Raw genomic sequence first — 7126 nt, forward strand, 5'->3', positions numbered from 1 at the left:
GTACACATCACTTCCCATTATGTCCCATCAGTGAGAAGGGAGGCTGAGGAATGTCTTCTGTAGCTGGGAATTCTAGTAATGGACAAAACAGCATGAATAGCAGGGATGACCAGCAGTCCCGCCATACAACAGAAATCATGGTGCAATCAATCAATGAATGGTCAGAACCCGTAGACTTTACTTAGTAAACTTATAAGAAACCTAGGTACAGCGAGGTTGAATGATTTATCTGTGGTCACACAGCAAGTAATCAAGGTAGTCAGGAAATAAATCCGTATCATTTGACTCCAAACAGTAGGTTGCTGCTATCACCTTGTGAGGGTTTTCATATCACTTTCTATACACCACAGCCATGGAACATCAGAGTTTAGCCAGGCTTACCCTAAACATACACACACTTACCTTAGCCTTTATTTGTGCAAAACCATGTAACAGAAAGACTTTGTTCATAATAAAGTGTTGAATATTTTGTGTAATTTACTGAATACTGCACTGAAAGTGATTAACCAAATTCTTGTATGGGTACATGAAGTTGGTGTCTACCGAACCTGTATCACTTGCACACCATTGAAAAGCTGAGTGATTTTAAGTGGGACCAACACATAGGTCAGACACCCCCCTGTGTAACGGCCACACCAGGACTGGCTGCTCAGACCCAGTCTTCCCTCACCTCCACAAACAGACCCCTACACCCAAGCTGATAATATCCTTACTGACACTAACTTACCTCCTCCCAAAAGACTGGCTCCCATAGTCATGTTCATGAGATAGAAATTTTACAGGCGGGGTCTGGGGAGGGTTTCCTTTGTGATTTCCTGACTGTTCAGAAGTGGGGTTTCTGTGTCCCCGGTTCACTCTGTCTCCCAGCAATGTGGTGTGTGCTAATGGCCACTCTGCCTTCAAGGCTTTGCTCACCACTCCCTGAACACTCTCAGAGCTTCAGTTTCCCTGTGGTGACTGAAGACATCTCAGAGGGCTGAGAAAACCAAGTGTGGCTGTGTGAGGACTCTCCCCACCGTAAGCCCTGTGGGAGAGAAGGTGTGAGACCCTCCCTCCAGTGGGCTGGACTGCCCTTTGTAAGGCCCTCCCTCCAGCGGGCTGCATTGCCCTTATATTTTTCTTGATTCACGTGAACACTGGTATCAAAAAGAGTAAACAAAGTCACACACCACTGACATTAGCATTATTAGTTCATTGGCAAATCAATGAACTCTGGTTTATAAACAGATTTTGAGAAATGGGGATAAGATAACAAAAAAAAAAAAAATAGACCTAACCATAGTATAAACAATTCTTTAGGGACTTAGCAAGACCTAGTGTGTAAGCAGGATGCCTCCTGGATATTTTCAGCATAAATAAGATTTTTCTTAATGAATGTGTGAGAATTCTGTAACTATTTTTGGTTTGTTTTTGTTTTCTTTTAGAGATGAGAGTCTCACTGTGTTACTCAAACTGGTCCCAAACTTTGAAATTCAAGCTTGCCTTAGCCTCTCTGGTTGCTGGGACTACAGGCATGTGCCTCTGCAACCAGCCTATATTGTTCTTTAAAAAAAAAAAAATTTCCCAGGCCGCATGTGGCTCACGCCTATAATCCCAGCACTCTGGGAGGCCAAGGCATATAGATCCCCGAGCTCAGGAATTCCAGACCAGCTTAAGCAAGAGCTAGACCCCTTCTCTACTAAAAGTAGAAAAACCAGCTGGGCATTGTGGCAGGTGCCTGAAGTCATAGCTATTTGGGAGTCTAAAGCAGGAGGATAGCTTGAGTCCAGGAGTTTGAGGTTGCTGTGAGCCATGGCACTCTACCTAGGGTATCAAAGTGAGACTCTTGTGTCAAAAAAAAAAATAAAATTCCAGCATACATTATTCTTGAACTCAGATCCAGTTCAGAGGGGATCGTCTTCTTATTTTTTTGTTTTTACTATGACTGCTGTTATTCCCATTTTGAGTTTTGAATTTTATAAAAAGAGTTTCTGGGCCATTACTGTACACTACATGGTATCCGACATTTATCACTTTAATAAGTCCTCATAGCAAACCACTCCCAAACCCAACAGCTTACCAGGCAGTCGTTTTTTCCCTCATCATGGCTCTGTGGGTCAGACTGAAGTCTGGGGAGGCTGTTCTGCAGTTCTTCACATTCTTCCAGGACTGCAGATTCCCTGAGGCAGGTCTTGGAATGGTGAGCAATAGGAAGGTCAAAGGTCAGCCAAACTTCAATCTCCCCAGCAACATTTAAAGCATCTGCGCTCATCCGCTCCCCTCACATACCATCGGTCAAAACAGCACAAGGCCAAGTCCAAATTTAGAAAATCTATGTGTTTCTTTCTCAGGAGGAAGAGGTAAGTGAATCGTTGCCATAAAATATTCAAGTCCTCTATACATATTAACATTTCTGCAGTAAACCAGGTAAATACATCCTCCTTCAGTGGGATAGACGTGAGTTATAAATAATTCCCTGAGAGTTAGGTTCTCAGAACTTCCTGCATTTCACATCTGTAGATCAGACGTTCTGATCAGTAACACGGACACCATGCCCAGCACAGCCCTAAGAAGAGTCTTTGTGTGGTCAGGGGCGTTCACTGTGGGTGTGCTACTTGGAGATGCCTCCATACGGGAAGCTTTTCCTCAGGTCATGCCAAACATATTCTTAATAAAATGTACCTCAATTCCCTCTTGACCAAATGAAAGAAATCGAATTGAAATTGATTAGATGATATAATTTTAGATTGTAATGGTGCCTAAACATTAATTTTAACAAATTAATTTTAGTTTTGAATGTTAAAGTTGGAAAGATTTCTTTAAATCTGAAACAATTAAATGTAAACACAGCACAGTGCTTACTAGGAGCCAGACCTCTTAGCTCCTGCTGAGCTCCACATGTCTATTGTATCAGCTTTTTTTGTTTTCTTAAATAGGGTCTGGCTCTGCTGCCTAGCCTGGAGTGCAGTGGTGTCATCACATCTCACTGCAATCTCAAACTCCTCCTGGTCAAAGGGACCCTCCTGCTCTTAGTCTCCCACGTGACTGGAACTGCAGGAACCTGCCAGCAAGCCTGGCTAGTATTTCTTATTTTTTTGTAGAGATGGAAGTAGGAGTTGGAGGGGGCAGTCTCACTTTGGCTCAGGTTGGTCTGGAACACCTGGCCTCAAGCAATCCTCTCACTCAGCCTTCCTACCTGTAATCCTGGCACTCTTGGAGGCCAAGTCATGATAATTACTTGAGCTCAGGAGTTTGAGACCAGCCTGAGCAATAGTAAGACCCTTGTCTCTACTAAACGTAGAAAAACTAGCCAGGTATTGTGGTGGGCACCTGTAGTCCCAGATACTTGGGAGGCTGAGGCAGGAGGATCACTTGAGCCCAAGAGTTTGAGGTTGCTGTGAACTATGATGCCACAGCACTCTACCCAGAGCACAGAGTGAGATTCTGTCTCAAAACAACAAACATTCAAATACAAATAAACAAACCAAAAAACAAGGTGCTGGACTACAGGTGTAATCCACCTCACCCGGCCCTTCTATGCATATTAACAAACAAAATCTTCGTCACCACTCTGAGAGTTAGGCACTGTAGTTACCCTCTATTGAAGCTAAAGAAACCGCAACACAGAGGGTCTAAAACCTGGACCAAGTTCACATACCTGGGAGGCTGCAAAGCTAAGATTCAAACCCACCATGTCCCCTCTCCTATTCTTCTTTTTAGGCATTGTTGTAAAGACGAAGGAGCTCGCAACTCCTCAACATTGGATCAAGAGTCCATCACGGGAAAGAAAGGTCTCCTTTTGCAGGTGAAAGCAGGACCTCACCAGCTCCCCACTACAATTCATAAGACCTAGTCCTCAGTTTACCTCCTGCCAATGCCCTTGTCTGCAAGCTCCTGGAAGTTGGGCCAACTATGCAATGTGTCCTGACATGCCTGGCACAGAGTAGGGACCAAACGAATATCTGTTGAACAAAATGAGTGACCAAATGTGTGAGCGGCACATTAGTAATTAACGGACTTACAGTAACAGTTTGTAAAGTCTCCATGGAGCCGCTCAGCCTTTCTGCTCTTATCTTTAGTCTGTGAGTCTTGCTCCTGAGACCAGGCGCTGCAGTGGCCACGGCTGCCCCTCTGCCTAAGGCAGATGAAAGCTACAACAGCCACGTGACTGCGAATGTTTCCTAAGGTGCCTTGGCTGTTTCAAACGTCATATACTGTCATGTACTTCTTTGGGACCCCTCACAGGACCTAACAGAAGCTCCAGCCCCACACAAGGCCCATAAGAGAAATGCTTATTTAATTGAATCGTAATGCCAGAGAAGCCTGTAGCCCCTGTGCAAAGCAGCTGTGAGAGGCTCTGAGGATGGCCTGCCCTGGGAACACCGCCATCCTTCAGTTCCTGTGTCTCATCCACTCCCCCTGGGTCATCTCTCTGCTTAAAGAGCATCTTCACAGTTTGCAGGTGTGTTCATGGCACTTCACAGTCTTCATTTGTTAGATAACTCACGCTACCAGGTTTTCAACCAAAATGAGATAGTTACTTTGATTTCAATTCTCTTAAAATGAAAGAAAAAAATCTTGACAATAGAGTTTACTAACATCTAAGACCAAGTAATTAGTGACTCTGCCGTGTTTCCGTGCCCTCCGTTATCTGAGAATTGTCTTCTAAGATTTGAAGTAGAGCTGTGGATTTGTGTTTAAAGTGGAACATTGCCCAGTAATGGTGCTTTCAACTATACCTTTACCCCTCACTCTTCTGGCCTGGAATGTGACTAAAAGAGTATTAAAACCACAGGGTTCCTACTTGTTTCATGTTACAGTAGCTTGATTGATGTCTTCTTAAAAAATAAAGAACTCAAAAAATAAATAAATAACTTTAAACGGAGGGATTTTTCTAAATACCCCAACACAATTCTTGAGTGCACAAAATTATGGTTTCTCAAGTTTTGGAAAGAAGATGAAAGAAACCCAAAGACTCATGAAAGAAAAACAACAGAAAATACTGCTTTATTACCAAAACCTGACCTAAAAAGTCTAAGTGAATCACATTTATTTTTAAAGCTAGATCACAAAATAATAACAAATCAAAGATTCAAACAAAAAAAAATTGTATGTTTTTTAGAAAGGTTTATGGACATTTTTCCGGGACTTTAAAAGTTGACACAAATTCTCATCACTTTCAAAAATTAGCTAGCTTATTTTATTATAGTAGTAATAACACTCAGTATTAAAAAATAAATAAATAAAACAGAAAAGTATCAGGTAAAACATAAAACTCCCCTGCCTTCTATTCCCCCCTACTCTCAAAATCAGTTGACTACACACATTCTTGCAAAAAATAGAACACAACTATGGCCCAGATGATGGAGAGAAGTGGAGTGGGGGGGGAGGAGAAGGGAGAGGGTTTTTTTCTTTTTTGGCTCAGGCTGGGTTTGAAACTGCCACCTCCGGCATATGGGGCCAGTGCCCTACTCCTTTGAGCCACAGGCACTGCCCAGAGGAGGGAGAGGTTTGACAGAGGGAGGGCAAAAGGACGGATTACACCAATGAAACATAATAAGGGTACAAGTCAAATCTGTGAAATGTAGAACATAGATGTTTTGGCACAATAATCAAGTAAATGAGGTGAAAGCTATGTTGATTGGTTTAATGTAACCATGTTAGATTATATTTTAAAAAATCAGCACATTGTACCCCACATACGTATGAACATATTCATGATCTATGTGTTTTGGCTTAATAAAATAAAAAAAAAATCAGTTGACTATGAACAGATGACGTAATTGTGTGTTCTCTATTCTGTTCCATTGGTCTATGTGTCTGTTTTTATACTAAAAACCATGCTGTTTGATTTATCATAGCTTTGTGGTGTATTTTGAAGACCACCTCCTTAAGTTGACCTGATTTTCACAGACTGGATGTGCATTACATGTGTGTTATCAGTACAGCTGGCCTCGTTCCGTGTGTTCACCACTTCCGTGTGAGGGCTAGTGTGTCAGCTTACAGAGGTTCTACTGTATTTTAGAATAGGAATACTGAAGCATAAGAGTGAATAAAGATATGAGAAACTATCACTGAGGAGGTCATAGAAGGTGATAGGAAGTGGTTAGTGATAATAGCTGATGACTGAGCTCAGCCATGGGCTAAGTCCTCTCTCTCTTGAGCAGCTTTCATGTAAAAACTCATTTAATTGTTACTGTCAAGGTGGAGGCAGGGACTATTATTATTGTTATCATCCTCATTTACAGAGGAGGAAACCAAGGTGCAGCTAGACATACAGACAACTCAGTAACTCGCTCAAAGTTACACAGGCAGGACTGTAGACAGCAGAGCCAGAAGTTCAAACTCAGGCAATCTGGTTTCAGGGGGTGTGCCCTCAACCCAGTGGGCTGTACCCACCAGCTCTCTACAATGGGTCTAGGAGCACGAGAGATGTGAGTTTGGTCCAAGAGGTGGTTCTTTGCTTCTTTGGGCACTAGGCATGTGAGGACACTGATCACTTTTGAGGCTGAGTATGTTTATACCTCCCTCATGCCCGGCAACCCCCTCAACACCTGTGGAGAGATGGCGTGGGGCGTGGCAAGCTGCGGCCTGTTAGCAGCAGAGTTCTGGAAGAGTGACTGAGATTCCACATTAAAACTGAACAAAAAGACTTCTGAGTAAACACAGTTCATTGACCTTGAAAAACTTATGATCTACTGGAGCAGACCTGACAAGTGCCCTGATTGTGTAATACGGGAAGTGCATGTGAGGAAGAAATGCCCTGATTGTGTAATATGGGAAGTGCGTGTGAGGAAGAAGTGCCCTGATTGTGTAATACGGGGAAGTGTGCGAGGAAGAAGTGCCCCGATTGTGTAATACGGGGAGTGCGTGTGAGGAAGAAGTGCCCTGATTGTGTAATACGGGGAGTGCGTGTGAGGAAGAAGTGCCCTGCTTGTGTAATACAGGGAATGTGTGCGAGGAAGAAGTGCCCTGATTGTGTAATACGGGGAGTGCGTGCGAGGAAGAAGTGCCCTGATTGTGTAATACGGGGAGTGCGTGCGAGGAAGAAGTGCCCTGATTGTGTAATACGGGGAGCGTGTGCGAGGAAGAAGTGCCCTGATTGTGTAATACGGGGAAGTGTGCATGAGGAAGAAGTGCCCTGATT

Source organism: Otolemur garnettii, unplaced genomic scaffold (assembly GCF_000181295.1).
Source record: "Otolemur garnettii isolate 467f Iridium unplaced genomic scaffold, OtoGar3 scaffold00010, whole genome shotgun sequence".
NCBI classification, from domain to species: domain Eukaryota; kingdom Metazoa; phylum Chordata; class Mammalia; order Primates; family Galagidae; genus Otolemur; species Otolemur garnettii.